Source organism: Triticum dicoccoides, chromosome 5B, assembly GCF_002162155.2.
Source record: "Triticum dicoccoides isolate Atlit2015 ecotype Zavitan chromosome 5B, WEW_v2.0, whole genome shotgun sequence".
NCBI classification, from domain to species: Eukaryota; Viridiplantae; Streptophyta; class Magnoliopsida; order Poales; family Poaceae; genus Triticum; species Triticum dicoccoides.
Window position 1 is genome coordinate 594,586,298 of NC_041389.1, and position 17,859 is coordinate 594,604,156.

Below are 17,859 nucleotides of genomic sequence, written 5' to 3' on the forward strand. Positions count from 1 at the left end.
CTATGCATAATCTGGAGATGTTCACTAAGGGTGTTTTGTTCTACATGTCATGCTCTATCCATCCATGCCCCTGATTGCATTTATAGCCTGTTGTAGCTTGTTTTAATCTTGCTCCAAAGTTGCTAAATAATGTTGCTGTCAGCCTGTTAACATTAAGTTCAGTTGTTTCCATGATTGTTGCTAGTGTTCCATGCACCCTATGAACTTGCTATTGGCATGCTTAGCTTCATAAACATGCCTTCTCACTGTTGGTTGCCTTGCCATGCCATGTTTTGCTCTGTAGTGAGTTGCACAAGCTAATCTACATGCCTACTTATTGTTGTTCCTGCCATGTATGAATCTGTAATATAACTTGCTATGTTTACATGGGTGCCAACATATTTTCTGTTCCCTTTTGGCTTATCGTCAGTAAAGGACTTTTCTTCTATGCATTTAGTAGATTCATGCCATGCCTTTGTTTGCCATGATAAGTTCCCATAACATGTTGTTTGATAGCTCTAAACATTGCAACCTGAAGTTATTTTCTGCAAAGTCTGAACTGTTATTATTTGCAATCTTGCCATGTGTGTTTGAGCATGTTCTAGTGATTTCTGGAGATAGCTCAGTGTTCATGTTTTGTTAAGCTCTACCTGTACATCATGCCCATGCCTTTTGTTTTCTTGTTGAGGTCCTGTAGCATGTTGTTTTGATGCTTGCAAGATGCCTAGTTGCTGTTTTGGACCGATTGTTGTTATAACTTGTAGAGTGTATGTGTTGAACCGTTGCTCCGTTTTGAGTGTGCTCTATATGAAACTTGCTTAGAATTGCATGTAGTTTCATATTATCGTGTTGCATCCTTGTTTTGAGGTGTTTGCTTGATGTTTGGGTGCATTTTGCATCAATGCCATGTTTGACTTGTTTTGCTCATATCTTCTAGGTCGTAGCTCCGAATTAAATGAACTCTATATGTAACTTGACTAGAATCTCATGTAGATCATCTTGGTGCTCTTTAACTTGTTGTTTAACAACTTCAACTTAATGTTTATTCAGATCTGGACTAATTTAGAAATTTTCATATGAGGACTTACCGGAATTGTTATATGTTGTTCCCGGCCTCATTTAAACTTGCCTTGATGTGTTGCTCTTGTTTGCATCATCTTTTGCCATGAGTAGCTTGATGTAGTCTTGTCTTGCATCATGCTTGGTTGTGCATCATGCCTTGTTCATGTGTGGTGTGTTTACCATGTGTGCTTCTTCCCGATAGTTCCCGTTTCGTTGAGATCGTGAGGATTCGTTCGTCTACACTTGGTTCGGCTTCATCCGTTCGTCTTCTTCATGGACTCCTTCTTCTTCCTAGCGGGATTTCAGGCAAGATGACCGCTACCCTGGATCTCACTACTATCATTGCTATGCTAGTTGCTTCGTTCTATCGCTATGCTGCGTTACCTATCTGTTGCTCTTCAAGCCTCCCAAATTGCAATGAACCTCTAACCTTTGACACCCTTCCTAGCAAACCGTTGCTTGGCTATGTTACCGCTTTGCTTAGCCCTCTTATAGCGTTGTTAGTTGCAGGTGAAGTTGAAGATTGCTCCATGGTGGACAGGATTATGTTGGGATATCACAATATCTCTTATATTATCATTAATGCATCTATATACTTGGTAAAGGGTGGAAGACTCGGCCTTATGCCTGGTGTTATGTTCCACTCTTGCCGCCCTAGTTTCCGTCATACCGGTGTTATGTTCCCGGATTTTGCGTTCCTTACGCGGTTGGGTGATTTATGGGACCCCCTTGACAGTTCGCTTTTAATAAAACTCCTCCAGCAAGGCCCAACCTTGGTTTTACCATTTGCCTCACCACCACCTATACCCTTCCCTTGGGTCGGCCAACCCAAGGGTCATCTTTATTTTAGCCCCCCCCAGGCTAGTGCTTGTCTAAGTGTTGGTCCGAACTGAGCTGCCTGCGGGGCCACCTCGGGGCAACTTGAGGGTTGGTTTTACTCGTAGCTAGTCTCATCCGGTGTTGCCCTGAGAACGAGATATGTGCAGCTCCTATCGGGATTTGTCGGTGCATCGGGCGGCTTTGCTGTTCTTGTTTTACCATTGTCGAAATGTCTTGTAAACCGGGATTCCGAGTCTGATCGGGTCTTCCTGGGAGAAGGTATATCCTTCATTGATCGCCAGAGCTTATCATGGGCTAAGTTGGGACACCCTTGTAGGGTATAATCTTTCGAAAGTCATGCCTGCGGTTATAGGCAGATGGGAATTTGTTAATGTCCGATTGTAGATAACTTGACACCAGATCCGAATTAAAACACATCAACCGCGTGTGTAGCGGTGATGGTCTCTTTTCGGCGGAGTCCGGGAAGTGAACACGGTTTCTGTGTTATGTTTGACGTAAGTAGGAGTTCAGGATCACTTCTTGCTCATTGCTAGCTTCACGACCGTTCCGCTTGCTCTCTTCTCGCTCTTATTTGCGTATGTTAGCCACCATACTTGCTTAGTCGCTGCTGCAACCTCACCACTTTACCCCTTCCTTTCCCTTTGAGTTTTGCTAGTCTTGATACCCATGGTAATGGGATTGCTGAGTCCTCGTGGCTCACCGATTACTACAACAACAGTTGCAGGTACAGGTTATGCGATGATCATGACGCGGGAGCGATGTTTGCTTGTTTTGGAGTTCTTCTTTTGCTTCTTCTTCGATCAGGGGATAGGTTCCAAGTCGGCAGCCTGGGCTAGCAGGTGGATGTTGTTTGAGTTTCTGTTTGTGTTTCATCCGTAGTCGGATGGTGCTCTTATGTATGATGATGTTGTATTCGTGTGGACATTGTATGCCTCTTGTATGTATCCCCATCTATTATGTAATGTTGATGTAATGATATCCACCTTGCAAAAGCGTTTCAATATGCGGTTCTATCCTTGGTGGGACCTTCGAGTCTCTTTAGGATAGTATCGCATATTGGGCGTGATAGTTCCCCCCAACCCTAGGCGCATGGGCCCTAGGGGGGTGGCGCCCTGCCCTCCAAGGGACTGGTTCCCTTCCCTCTACAGCCCATGAGGCCCTCCGAGATAGGTGGCCCCTCCCAGTGGACCTCCGGAACCCCTCCGGTGGCCCCGGTACAATATCGGTATGCCCCTGAACATTTCCGGTGACCGTATGACAACTTCCCATATATAAATCTTCACCTCCGGACCATTCCGGAACTCCTGTGATGTCCGGGATCTCATCCGGGACTCAAAACAACATTCGGTAATCACATAGAAATCTTCCTAATAACCCTAGCATCATCGAACCTTAAGTGTGTAGACCCTACGGGTTCGGGTATCATGCAGACATGACCGAGACAGCTCTCCGGCCAATAACCAATAGTGGGATCTGGATACCCATGTTGGCTCCCACATGTTCCACGATGATCTCATTGGATGAACCACGATGTCGAGGATTCAAGTAATCCCGTATACAATTCCCATTGTCAATCGGTACATTACTTGCCCGAGATTCGATCATCGGTATCCCAATACCTCGTTCAATCTCGTTACCGGCAAGCCACTTTACTTGTTCCATAATGCATGATCCCGTGACCAACCACTTGGTCACATTGAGCACATTATGATGATGCATTACCGAGTGGGCCCAGAGATACCTCTCCGTCATACGAAGTGACAAATCCCAGTCTCGATTCGTGCCAACCCAACAGACACTTTCGGAGATACCTGTATTGTACCTTTATAGCCACCCAGTTATGTTGTGATGTTTGGTACACCCAAAGCACTCCTACGGTATCCGCGAGTTGCATGATCTCATGGTCTAAGGAAATGATACTTGACATTAGAAAAGCTCTAGCAGACAAACTACACGATCTTGTGCTATGCTTAGGGTTGGGTCTTGTCCATCACATCATTCTCCCAATGATGTGATCCCGTTATCAATGACATCCAATGTCCATGGTCAGGAAACCGTAACCATCCATTGATCAACGAGCTAGTCAACTAGAGGCTCACTAGGTACATGTTGTGGTCTATGTATTCACACATGTATTATAATTTCCGGATAACACAATTAGAGCATGAACAATAGACAATTATCATGAACAAGGAAATATAATAATAACCATTTTATTATTGCCTCTAGGGCATATTTCCAATAGTCTCCCACTTGCACTAGAGTCAATAATCTAGTTACATTGTGATCAATCGAACACCCATAGAGTTCTGGTGTTGATCATGTTTTGCTCGCGGAAGAGGTTTAGTCAACAGATCTGCAACATTCAGATCCGTATGCACTTTGCAAATATCTATGTCTCCATCTTGAACATTTTCACGAATGGAGTTGAAGCGACGCTTCATGTGCCTGGTCTTCTTGTGAAACCTGTGCTCCTTGGCAAGGGCAATGGCTCCAGTGTTGTCACACAAGAGAGTCATCGGCCCCGACGCATTGGGAATAACTCCTAGGTCGGTAATGAACTCCTTCATCTAGATTGCTTCATGTGTTGCCTTCGAGGCTGCCATGTATTCCGCTTCACATGTAGATCCCGCCACGACGCTTTGCTTGCAACTGCACCAGCTTATTGCCCCACCATTCAAAATATACACATATCCGGTTTGTGACTTAGAGTCATCCAGATCGGTGTCGAAGCTAGCATCGACGTAACCCTTTACAACGAGCTCTTCGTCACCTCCATAAACGAGAAACATATCCTTAGTCCTTTTCAGGTACTTCAGGATATTCTCGACCGCTGTCTAGTGTTCCATGCCGGGATTACTTTGGTACCTTCCTACCAAACTTACGACAAGGTTTACATCAGGTCTGGTACACAGCATGGCATACATAATAGACCCTATGGCCGAGGCATAGGGAATGACACTCATGTTTTCTCTATCTTCTGCCGTGGTCGGGCATTGAGCCGAGCTCAATTTCACACCTTGCAACACAGGCAAGAACCCCTTCTTGGACTGATCCATATTGAACTTCTTCAATATCTTATCAAGGTATGTGCTTTGTGAAAGACCTATGAGGCGTCTCGATCTATCTCTATAGATCTTGATGCCTAATATATAAGCAGCTTCTCCAAGGTCCTTCATTGAAAAAAACTTATTCAAGTAGGCCTTTATGCTATCCAAAAGTTCTATATCATTTCCCATCAAAAGTATGTCATCCACATATAATATGAGAAATGCTACAGAGCTCCCACTCACTTTCTTGTAAACGCAGGCTTCTCCATAAGTCTGCACAACCCCAAACGCTTTGATCATCTCATCAAAGCAAATGTTCCAACTCCGAGATGCTTGCACCAGCCCATAGATGGATCGCTGGAGCTTGCATACCTTGTTAGCATTCTTAGGATAAAAAAACCTTCCGGCTGCATCATATACAATTCTTCCTTAAGATAGCCGTTAAGGAATGCCGTTTTGATGTCCATTTGCCATATCTCATAATCATAGTATGCGGCAATTGCTAACATGATTCAGACGGACTTCAGCTTCGCTACGAGAGAGAAAGTCTCATCGTAGTCAACCCCTTGAACTTGTCTACAACCCTTAGCGACAAGTTGAGCTTTATAGATGGTAACATTACCATCCACATCCGTCTTCTTCTTAAAGATCCATTTATTTTCTATCGCTCGCTGATCATCGGGCAAGTCTATCAAAGTCCATACTTTGTTTTCATACATGGATCCTATCTCGGATTGCATGGCTTCAAGCCATTTGTTGGAGTCTGGGCCCGCCATCGCTTCTTCATAGTTTGAAGGTTCACCATTGTCTAACAACATGATTTCCAGGACAGGGTTGCCATACCATTCTGGTGTGGAACGTGTCCTTGTGGACCTACAAAGTTCAGTAGCAACTTGATCTGAAGTACCTTGATCATCATCATTAACCTCCTCTCTAGTCGTTGCAGGCACCACAGGAATATTTTCCCGAGCTGCGCTACTTTCCGGTTCAAGAGGTAGTACTTCATGAAGTTCCACTTTCCTCCCACTTACTTCTTTCGAGAGAAACTCTTTCTCCAGAAAGGACCCATTCTTGGCAACAAAGATCTTGCCTTCGGATCTGAGGTAGAAGGTATACCCAATGGTTTCCTTGGGGTATCCTATGAAGACGCATTTTTTCGACTTGGGTTGGAGCTTTTCAGGTTGAATTTTCTTGACATAAGCATCGCATCCCCAAACTTTTAGAAACGACAGCTTAGGTTTATTTCCAAACCATAATTCATACGGTGTCTTTTCAACGGATTTAGACGCTGCCCTATTTAAAGTGAATGTAGCTGTCTCTAAAGCGTATCCCCAAAATGATAGCGGTAAATCGGTAAGAGACATCATAGACCGCACCATATCCAATAGAGTGCAATTACGATGTTCGGACACACCTTTACGCTGAGGTGTTCCAGGCGGCGTGAGTTGTGAAACAATTCCACATTTCCTTAAATGCGTACCAAACTCACGACTTAAATATTCTCCCCCACGATTTGATCGTAAGAACTTTATTTTTCTGTCACGTTGATTCTCTACCTCATTCTAAAATTCCTTGAACTTTTCAAAGGTCTCAGACTTGTGTTTCATTAAGTAGACATACCCATATCTACTTAAGTCATCAGTGAGGGTGAGAACATAACGATAGCCACCGTGAGCCTCAACGCTCATTCGACCGCACACATCAGTATGTATAATTTCCAATAAGTTGGTTGCTCGATCCATTGTTCCGGAGAACGGAGTCTTGGTCATTTTACCCATGAGGCATGGTTCGCACGTGTCAAATGATTCGTAATCAAGAGACTCCAAAAGTCCATCTACATGGAGTTTCTTCATGCATTTAACACCAATGTGACCAAGGCGGCAGTGCCATATGTATGTGGGACTATCATTATCAATCTTACATCTTTTGGTATTCACACTATGAATATGTATAACATCACGTTCGGGATTCATTAAGAATAAACCATTGACTAGTGGGGCATGACCATAAAACATATCTCTCATATAAATAGAACAACCATTATTCTCAGATTTAAATGAGTAGCCATCTCGCATTAAACGAGATCCAGATTCAATGTTCATGCTCAAAGTTGGCACTAAATAATAATTGTTGAGGTTTAAAACTAATCCCGTAGGTAAATGTAGAGGTAGCGTGCCGACGACGATCACATCGACCTTGGAACCATTCCAGTCACCGCTTATTCCGCAGCTCCTGTTTTGAGTTACAAATATGAGCAACCGCACCGGTATCAAATACCCAGGAGCTACTACGAGTACTAGTAAGGTACACATCAATAACATGTATATCACATATACCTTTGGTGTTGCCGGCCTTCTTATCCGCTAAGTACTTAGGGTAGTTCCGCTTCCAGTGACCACTTCCCTTTTTTTTGACTGTACACAGTAGGGCAAAACCCCACTGCAATTTAATAAAGAAAGAAAAAACAAAGGTCCAACAGTACTAAGGCTTGAGGTAAGCCCTAGAAAAAAGAAAGAAAAACCAAAACAAACTTAAAAAATAAAAAAATTAAAAATTACAGAACAAGATGGTCAAGCCAATCACAGAAAGCCCTAGCATAACTCTTTTTAATCCTGAATCTGAGCAAGTTAATCTCTTCAAGGAAGATTGCTTTCCACCTCTGAACTGAAGGTTGAATTGCTTGAAAGATGAGATTATTTCTTGAAATCCAGATGGCCCAAGAAGCTAGGATGATGATTTCCATGAAGAAAGGTACATGTAATTTTTGTCCGAGGTCATCAAAAGCTTCAAGCACATAAACATGAGCTTGTCTTGTAGGGCATAATAGATCCCAGCACTAGGAGGCAAAAGGACAGGTCCAAAAGAGATGCTGCAATGTTTCCTCCTGAGGACAGTTATGGACAGCACAGTTGTAGCTTTCCAAATGAAATGTTTTCCTGCGCAGAAGGTTCCTGGTATTAAGCCTATCATGAAGTAACCTCCAGAAGAACACCTTGTGTTTGGGCTGGCACGAACTATTCCAAATCCAGTTAAACTGCTGGGCACTATTTTAACTCCCATCATTACTTTATAAGCCTGAGCAACCGAGAATTGGTCATTGCCCCAAATGTAACTCCAGGTGTCAGTGCAATCCAGGGTGGCAGAGGTTCTTAAAGCAATACAAATGTCTTCCATATTTTCAAATTCCTGGAAGGCTTGCATAGTGAGTGGAAGGTGGAATAAATCTTCCAGGAATTCAGTATGAATAATGGTGTGCACAGTAGTGTTGTTGTTCTTCACAAAGGAGAAGAGGTGTGGGAACAAGTCTTGTAAACAAGCTGAGTGCCATAGATCAGACCAAAATAAAGCACTTTTACCATCCCCTATGTGACATCTGGCCAATGATTTAAAGTTGTCAATGAGCTTGAGGTTTGCCTTCCACCAAAAAGATCCAACCCAAGAATTGCCAGGCAACACACCATTACTATAGTAGGTTTCCCAAATCAAATTGACCCATGGGATGTTGTGCCTATTATAAAATTTGTGCAAGTTCTTGAGCAGAAGGGCTTTGTTCTGAACAAAAATATCCTTGACCCCCAAGCCTCCTTGATCCTTAGGTCTACAAACAGTACTCCAAGCAACCATAGCAGGCCTGTGGTCCTCTAGATCAGGACCTCTCCATAAACAATGCCTCAAGTACTAGATAGCTTGGGTTTTAATAGTCACAGGGACATCAAGGCATCCCATAAGGTAGATCAAAAGAGAGTTTAAGACAGATTTCACTAGTAACAGTCTGCCAGCCAGTGTCATGAAGGAAGATAAGCCCACAAGCTTCTTCTGCAGTCGTGTGACAAGTGGAAAGCATTGCTCCACAGTTGGTTTATGAAGACCCAAGGGTGCTCCCAAGTACTGGATGGGAAATGATTCTCTTTTGCAGTGGAAGGTATTTGTCAAAATTTCCACCTTGTCTTCTGAAACATTAATTGGGATGAGGCTTGACTTGTTGTAGTTCACTTTCAGACCAGTAGCATCTGCAAACGTATTGAGGAGTGCTTTTAGGCAATGGAGCTGCTTTGCATCAGCTTGTAGAAGAACCAGAGTGTCATCAGCATACTGGATAATAGGAAAATCAGGGCATGACTCCACTTGCAGAGGTGATGTGACTAAACTCAAGTGCATGGCTTTATTGAGAATTGACTGGAGCAAATCAGCAGCCAACACAAATAAGAGAGGGGATAGAGGGTCTCCTTGCCTTACCCCTCTGAGACAGTAAAACTTTTTGCCTGGTACACCATTAAGCAAGATGGCAGATGATGCAGAAGTAAACAACATTTTAATCCAGTTTATCCATTTGTCTCCAAACCCTTTGGCCTTTAAGATATCCAAAATTGCCTGGTGCTCAATGGTGTCAAAAGCCTTCTCAAAATCTAGTTTGAGGACAATAACTTCTTCTCTGGATTTATGGCATTGATGAAGATACTCAAATGCCCAGCCCAAGCAGTCATGGATGGATCTTTCCTTTAAGAATCCATATTGATTGATATGCACCAGTTTGAGAATCACTTTCTGCAACCTATTGGCCAACAATTTGGTGACAAGTTTAAGACAGCAATTAAGTAGAGAGATTGGCCTGAAGTCATTTGCTGTCAGTGGAGTACTTCCTTTAGGGATCAGGGTGATGTAGGAGGTGTTTAAGCTCTCAATTGAGATTTGCCCAGCATGAAAATCCTGAATGAATCTAAACACATCCACTTTAATAATATCCCAACAGGATTTGAAAAATTCATTGTTGAAGCCATCAGGGCCTGGTGATTTGTCAAGTGGGAGATCCTTGACAACAGCATTGATTTCTTCCTCAGTGAAAGGTAGCTCCAAGTTGTCAAAAAATGGCTTGGTCCTGCCTGGGGCCAAATAAGGATTCCAAATCAAAGTGCATTGTTGTTTTGTGAGATGTGCCCATTCTTTTCTTATAAGATTCCCAGAGTATTGCAGCTTTCCCAGCATGATCTGAAATTTCCACTTGGTCATCATTTTGAAGAACAGCAATATGATTGTGCCTGTGATTGATAGATGCTTTAGTATGGAAAAAATTTGTGTTCTCATCTCCAAATTTGACCCCTTTAATTTTACCCCTTTGCTTCCAGTAAATCTTTTGATTCCTCAGAAGAAGTAGCAGCTGATCTTTGAGAATGGCCCTGCAGTTCCATTCATGAATTTCCAATTCTCTAAATTCCTCAAAGAAATCCCATAGAAAGATGAGCTCATTGAGTTTAGCAATTTGAGCTCTCAAACAAGATAAAGACTTGGCCCACAACTTTAAAGCTCTCCTCAAGTTTTTAAATTTAGCATTCAAACTTTTAACTGCATCAAGATTTCCCACTGGTATGCTCCAAGCAGCAGCAACCACCTCCTTGAAGTCTGAGTGTTGCAACCAATAGTTTTCAAATCTAAAGACTCTTGCTTTTGGGATTGCAGTGCCAATTTTAATAACACAAGGCAAGTGATCAGAAATAGGTTTTGCAAGAGGGAACACAATAGTGTTAGGGAAAGAGGTCATCCAAGAGGCAGAAGTGAAAAACCAATCCAGTTTGACCAATAGAGGGTCCTGTTGCATGTTACTCCAACTGAACTTTCTTCCCTGCAAAGGTAACTCAATTAAGCCTTGATTGCTGATTGCCTCATTAAACAAAAGCATGTCATTCACATCTCCACCAGGTCTGTTTCTGTCTGAAGGTGCCCTCATAAGATTAAAGTCGCCCATAAGAATCCAGTCTACATCTGCAGGCATATGAATGTTCAAGAACCAATTAATGAAATCCACTTTATCCTGTGGGTCACAAGGACCATATATGTTAGTTAGGATCCATGACTGATTGGACTGCAAACTGGTGAACTGAACCGAGAGAGAGAATCTGTTCTGTGCAATAACTTCTCCAGTAAACTGTGTACCATTCCAAGCAACAAGCAATCCCCCAGAAGCACCAACAGAAGGGAGGAAAACAAATTTATTAATTATGTTAGGACAGAAGTTTTTAATGTAAGCTGTATCAAAAGAATCTCTTTTAGTTTCTTGAAGGCACAAAATGTTACAATTACTCTCATCAATTTTTTGCCTTAGAGCCAACCATTTGTCTTCAGAATTCATCCCTCTAATATTCCAGTTTAGGATACTCCAGTTTCTGTCTGTGTTATTCATTAAAACAATAGCAGTTTTTGCACCAGAAATCAAGTACCAACACTTGATCAGCCAAGAGGAAGCACAAAAAGCACAGAGCCAGGAAGCAGAACACACCACAATTGCAGCACAACAGCCACTAACCACACAGCTCATAGGTCTTAATAGTAGAGTACACCATCAGATCAACAAGTTCCATATAGAGCCAAACTTCCCTTAATACATCAGAAATTAAGAAAGCCCAGTAAGAGCAACAAGGTCCAAAAGCACTGCTCCTAAAAACCCTAAGCCAGCAGATGACCACTATCATCAGGAAGTGTTGGATGGATTGTCCTCTCCCTTGGTCAGGGATACCTTGACCAGGTCTTCATCTAGCCTTCTCCTGGGCTTTTTAGCCAGCTTGTCCTCCAGTTCCGTCTCAGCAACCTTACAGAAAGAAGCAGTAAGGTTTTTAACAACTGACTTTTGAATGATTGGAGGAGCAGCATTGCAAGGCAAACAATTATTATTTGAGCAGGAATTCCTTCTGAAACCAGCATTATCCTTTTTGATTCTATCACTTCTTCTTACCTTAGTTTCAACTAGGGGAGTCTTCCCATTCCTTCTCTTCCTCAAATTGTCAAAGCCAAAAGGATGCAGTAGGTCCTGGGATTCCACATCCTGCATATTTGGGGCCTGTCCAATATTTTCCTTGCCCTGATCATAATTAACTTGCTCATCAGTGTTAATTGCCTGACAAATAGGTGCATGAGTAGCAGGACACTTATGAGGAATGTAAAATAGAAAAGCATGATCCATGTTTTCCACTGCAGAGACAAGTTCCCACATTCCAGATTTTAACATCTTGACAGTCCAATCAAACTTATCAGGGGACAGGAGAAGGTGGACAATAAAGTTAAACCAACTTACAGGAATGTTGGCAGTGAAAGAACTCTTATTTTCCACAAGCTCCTCCTGGAAGTGCTTTTTCCACAACAAAAGACCTTCTTCAGAAACATCAAGAGCATTATTAGCAGATTCAGCCATTTGAATACATTTCAGACAAAGAAGAGAAGGTGCCATGCTGAAGTGCTCATCAATTCTGTTAACCCAGTTACCTTGGAGCCCAGGTTGAAGATCCTCCAGGTTTGCAACTGGCTCCAGGCTTCCTCTTGAAGTATTGACAGGTCCAGTGTTGCCCAACATGGCTTCAGTTGAAGAGCTTGCAGCCAAAGAGGGAATAATTCCAGAGGTCCCTGGAGCACCCTGGGGCAGAACAAGAACCAGGCCAGAATCCACTGCAGGTCCAAATTGCTGGATAATGGCAGATGATTCCAAAGCTTGAGCAACAGGTGAGAAGCTAACTGCAGCAATCTCCAAAAGGTTTGCAGCAACTTGATCAAGGGGAAGTTCAGCTGGCAAAGCAGTATGCAGGTGCTGTTCTTGCATCAGAGGAGGCTCTTCATCATCAGATTGGTAAGTCTGGATGATGTTTTGCAGTCCATCTGCAACCATAATGACAGGAGGTGCAACAACTGGCTCAACATAAATAGGTTGGGGAATCACAGCAAGTGCAGGTGGCAACAGGAAATTGGAATTGTCTCCTTCAGAAAAAGACATATCTGAAGATAAGCTACTGTTACTGACTGCAGGTAGCAGGTCTTCTCCATCAGCCCAAGCCAATTCTTCCTGCTCCACAGCATCTAAGAGGTCCTCTAGGGCAGCATTGTGGTTATCCTGCTGTGGTAAATTCCATTGTACCCAGTCATCCTCATTCTGATCATCCATAGGTACATTGTTAACAGCATCATTATGGAAACCATTACCTTGCTCAACATCTTCAGGAAGTGGGTGTGGGTCCACATTGTCAGGAGGAATTGGGTCCTCATCTGCTGGTCCCCCACCAAGCAACTCACTAGCCAGAATTTAAATGGAAGAAGACCAACCGTCTTCCTCAAACTCATCCCCTTCAGACCATCTCATACTCTTAGGAATAATATCCAAGTTCATGACTCTCGCTTTCACTACAATGCGGCCCATGTGGTCATCCTCCTTATCCCAAGAGATCATACGGCCAAACTTACTGACAGCACATGCAAGATCTTCAGTGTTTCGAAAATCAAAAGGCACTCCTGTGAGTAATAACCAGACAGTTCTATTGAAATGAACCCTTCCATGGTTTCTGCCTTCATCATGCTTCACAAAAGAGATGAACACATCACCAAATTCATGTGGACTGTCAAGCACCAACTTATCTCTATCTCTAACCCAGCCATGTACACACGACGACGACGCTGTTTCTCCGTTCCGACCCAGCCATGTACACGAGCCCTGGCCGTACGTATGCGCGAGTAGGCGTTCGAGACCCCGCCCGTATGTATGTACGTGGCCGTATTTTCTTTCTTGCACCTTGGCCGTTGTACGTACGTGTACATGCTACGTGCGTGCCTCTACTACGACACATATGCGCCTCTACTACGACACGTACGCGCCACTACTACGACACGTGCGCGCCTCTACATCGACCAGTATATAGGTGCATACACGTTCGCGACCAGAATGACAACACAACGTACGCTTCGACCAGGTGGGTCCCAACTGTCAGGCACTTCATTGCCTACGAAGATGTAGCTGGTGGGTCCCAGTAGTCAGGGGGAGAATTGTTTTGGTTTTTTTTGCCCGGATGCACTTCCTTGCGTGCGAAGATGTAGCTGGTGGGTCCCAGGAGTCAGGGGAGAAATGTTTTTTTCGTGAAATACTGGTGGCCCGTCCGATGGGTCCCTGCTGTCAGGTGGAGGAATAATTATTTTGCGCGTAATAAGGAGGCACTTCCTTGCGGCCGCCATGGACCCAGCTGTCAGCGTCTCCACGCATAGTACTCTTCCGATGGAAGTCGGTCGTTGACCACATTGACCACGTCGCGCTGAGAGCACCACGGCGGTGGACGACGGCGAGGCCTAGGAATGGGATGACATGGTGCCGGGGAAGACGCAGCAGTGGATGCCCACGCAAAGAGGAGTACGAGGGTGAGGCTGCCGTCACCGCAGAATAACAGGGGGTGTGGGTGAGTAGAGGGATGACCTGGCCAGCGGTGGGAGTAGTAGGGGCCGGTGAGGCCTCCACGGCATCACAGCCGGCAACGGGAGGCAGGAGCACGCGGCACGACCGGCGCTGCTTTGGGTGGCTGGAGCATGAAGACAAGAGGTTGAAGAAGCACTACGGCCGTTGGATGGACATCGTACGGTCACTGGAGCTAGAGTCGTTCATATTGACTAAGTTGACAAAGCCCTCCGTCCCCATAAACTTAGTAGGCCCACAAGTCAGCCTCCCACCAAGGTGAGTCCCAGCTAGCAGGGGGAGTATTCATTTTGGTGTGCGTAATAAGGAGGCATTTCCGGTGGGTCCGAGCTAACAGCGGGGGGAACATTTTTTTCGTGAAACACAGAGACCCTTCCGATGGGTCCTAGCTATCAAGTGGAGGAATAATTATTTTGCACGTAATAAGGAGGCATTTTCCTGTGTGGGCCCCTACTGTCAGCCTCTTCCTATGGATGTTGTTTGTTGACCATGTTGACCTCGCCGTGCCGAGAGACAAACGCGGTGGACGAGGGCGAGGCCCAGGAAGAGAACCACCCGGAGCCGGCGAAGCCACCACAGCGGATGCCCACGCTGAGGGGAGAACAAGCGCTGACTGGTCTGCTGCAGGGTGAGGCTGACGTTGCCGGAAAATAACAGGATGTGTGGGTGGTTAGAGAGATGGCCTAGCGGCAGCACAGCCAGCCACGGGAGGAGGGAGCAGGCAGTCCCGCCAACGCTGATTTGGGCGGCTGGAGCAGGAAGATCAGAGATTGAAGAAGCACGGCGGCGGTTGGATGGACATCCAACAGTCACTGTTGTGTGTTGACTAAGTTGACAAAGCCTTGCGTACGCGTCAAAAAAAAATTAGGACAGCGTCATCGTCAACCTAGTAGGCCCAGAAGTCAGCCTCCAAATCTGTGGAAAAGAACATACAACCCATTAGCCATTATTTTCAATAATTTACAGCCCATTTGCAAATTCTTAAGGATATTTGAAGCCCATATTTTTTTATTAGCATTACAGACCATATATTCTCGGCACTGCTAAAAAATTCAATGAAATTTTACATATTTCGGTGGGGTCTGAACTCTTTTAATCACGAAATTTCGAGTCACGTTAAAAATAGTTTTCAAAAAATTATATCAAAATAAAATTCAAAAAACTATTCTCCGCAAAAAAAGAATGAAATTTAGAATCTTAACTAGCAAGATGCCCGTTCGTTGCACGGAACATTAAGATGCATTTGTATGAGTAGTTTATCTTGTGGGAGAAAAGAAGATATTTTAATGTAATTGCCAATTGGCTTTGGTTTTTATAAGAGTAGAGAGTAGAGAAATCCTGAAAAAATGATGTTTTAATGCAATTGCCGGTTGGCTTTTGTTTAAAAATTTACAGCCCATTTCTTACAACTTATAGCCCGTTTTCTGGGGAAGCCCATTTCTTACCCCTCCTCGTCTTGAAAGATTTGCAGCCTAGCAGGGCTGAGAAAAGCAAGTAGGCCTTGGTTTTGGTATTCTCCAAAAAAAAGAACTAGACTAGCCAATTTCAGAAAGAAAAAATATATCAACTGGGCTCGTCATGTGCTTAATAAAAGCGTAAGCGTGGGCTAGACGGGCCACAGCCCCCGCACAGCGCGCAGTTGAGCTCCGTCTCTGAAACTGAAAAACAATTGGGCGAGCTGCTGGGTCCCTGATGTTATCCATTCACTGTGTAATTTTCTCGTTTATTGACTACATTAACAATGGCGTGGAACCTAGTAATCAAACAATTAGGAGGAAGTATTATTTTTGGCTTGTAATAGCGAGGCACCTGCTTGCGAAATGCAACGACCCTGGTGGGTCCCTACTGTCAGCCTCTCCACGTACAGTCATCTCCTGATTCCTCTTGGTTGTTGACCATGTTGACAACGCTAGATGGCGGCGGGCACAGCGAGCTAACCAAGGCGGAGAATGATGGCAAGGCCTCGGACGGGAACGAACAGCAGCCATGGAAGATGCGGCAGTGTAGTGGCAGGTGGAGGGGAGTACGAGGGCAACAACATGCAAGTCAAGCATACAAATGGTACAAAAAGCCCAAGGATTAATTGTTCATCAAACTTTTAGACAAAACCCAGATTGAACATGATAGTAACATCTAACCCAACCACTCTTTTTTGCAGTCACAAACTAATGGATCGGTCTGATCCATAAAATCAACATCCTGTGCAAAAAAATTTATTTCAGGATGTCTATGACTTATTGTAAATATAAGCCGAGCACGTTTAGAAGCCCATTTGTCCACCTGAAACTTCTTTTTTGCTGTTCAACATGTTCGTCTATGAGAAATCTCTTGCTGTAAAAATTAAGCCTCATGGACAATAGTAACCTCGCGTTCAACAGGAAGAATGTGACAAAGCTTCTGTTTGCCTGGTTGGATGCATATCATCCCATCGTTATTGTCCTCAAACGAATGTCATGAGAACTGTGAAAATCCTTGTGCTTATTACACCAACGATTGGTTATATGTTTTTCTCCATGTGGTTCTCCCTAAGTAGACATGAAGATTGAAAACAGTTAAGGTCTGAAAAAAGAGTATGTCGAAAGAATGACAGCTGAACAGTTAATTCTAGTACAAAATATACAGGCTTTCAATGTGCATGAAATCATCACCTCTATGTATAAATTCTCCAGAGATTGAAAGCATCATAGCAAGCCAATAATTATGTCCAGATCAAAACTATACATTCTGATATATATGATCTTGACAGAATCCAGCAGCATTGATAGGCTATCAATGGACGTACTCTTCATTGAACATATAACATAATATTAGTACCCAAAGTGTACTCCAAGATGATATAAAAGTATGCGCACAAATGAAAAATGCAGCATATGATTACAAATGTGTAGATGATAATACACGATACCTGAAAAAGTGAGGTGCCAAACACCAACTCCTTGTGATTATTAAACGGGTCACGAATTACACCCAAGGTCTCCAGTTTGGGCGCAGAGATGACAGTTATTTCTGAAGGTGTATAACAATTATGAAGGAGCAACCTTTCAAGTGAAGGGGCATCTTCGATGATGAGCTGCTGTCCTTTAAAACAAATTACAATGCTTTTAAGGTGAGGCGACTTTATTTGGAGACAACTTATACCGATTTCTATTCCCAAAACAATCAGCAAGCGCTCCAGGGCAGGGCAACTGGAGTGGATGATGTTGTGTAGTGAGGCCTCCGACAGATAAACCACCACAAGTGAAAGTTTTTTTAGTAGTGGGAGTCAAAGCATTTGTACCAGATCATCTGGTAGATGGCACCGGGCAAAGGTGGCGGTGTGGAGAGAGGAGGAAAACCGCGAGATGGACAACATTGGTGTGGGCACGAATTCTTGGTATGTTCGTGGTATGAAACTTTTGTGCTAATGGTAGAACTCAAACTGCTGGATTTTCCGAATTCAGGGGATGTCAGCCAAGCGTCCACCTTGACGGGTATGGACAGCAGGTAGCTTGTCGGGATGCAGAGGCATTGAACGAGGCCCTGCTGGTGAGAAGGACAGATATCTGATGACAGTCGAGATTGAGGGGCGCGGTGCACCATAGAGGGCGCCACCGAGTTGAGAGGACTTGTGTGCGGCAGCAATCCTTGGTGGGGAGAAGCGAGATGATCTCCTCAAGGATGACGCCCGGGAGATCGCTGATGCAGTCCACCGGAGATTCTACCGGTTCCTCAGATCCG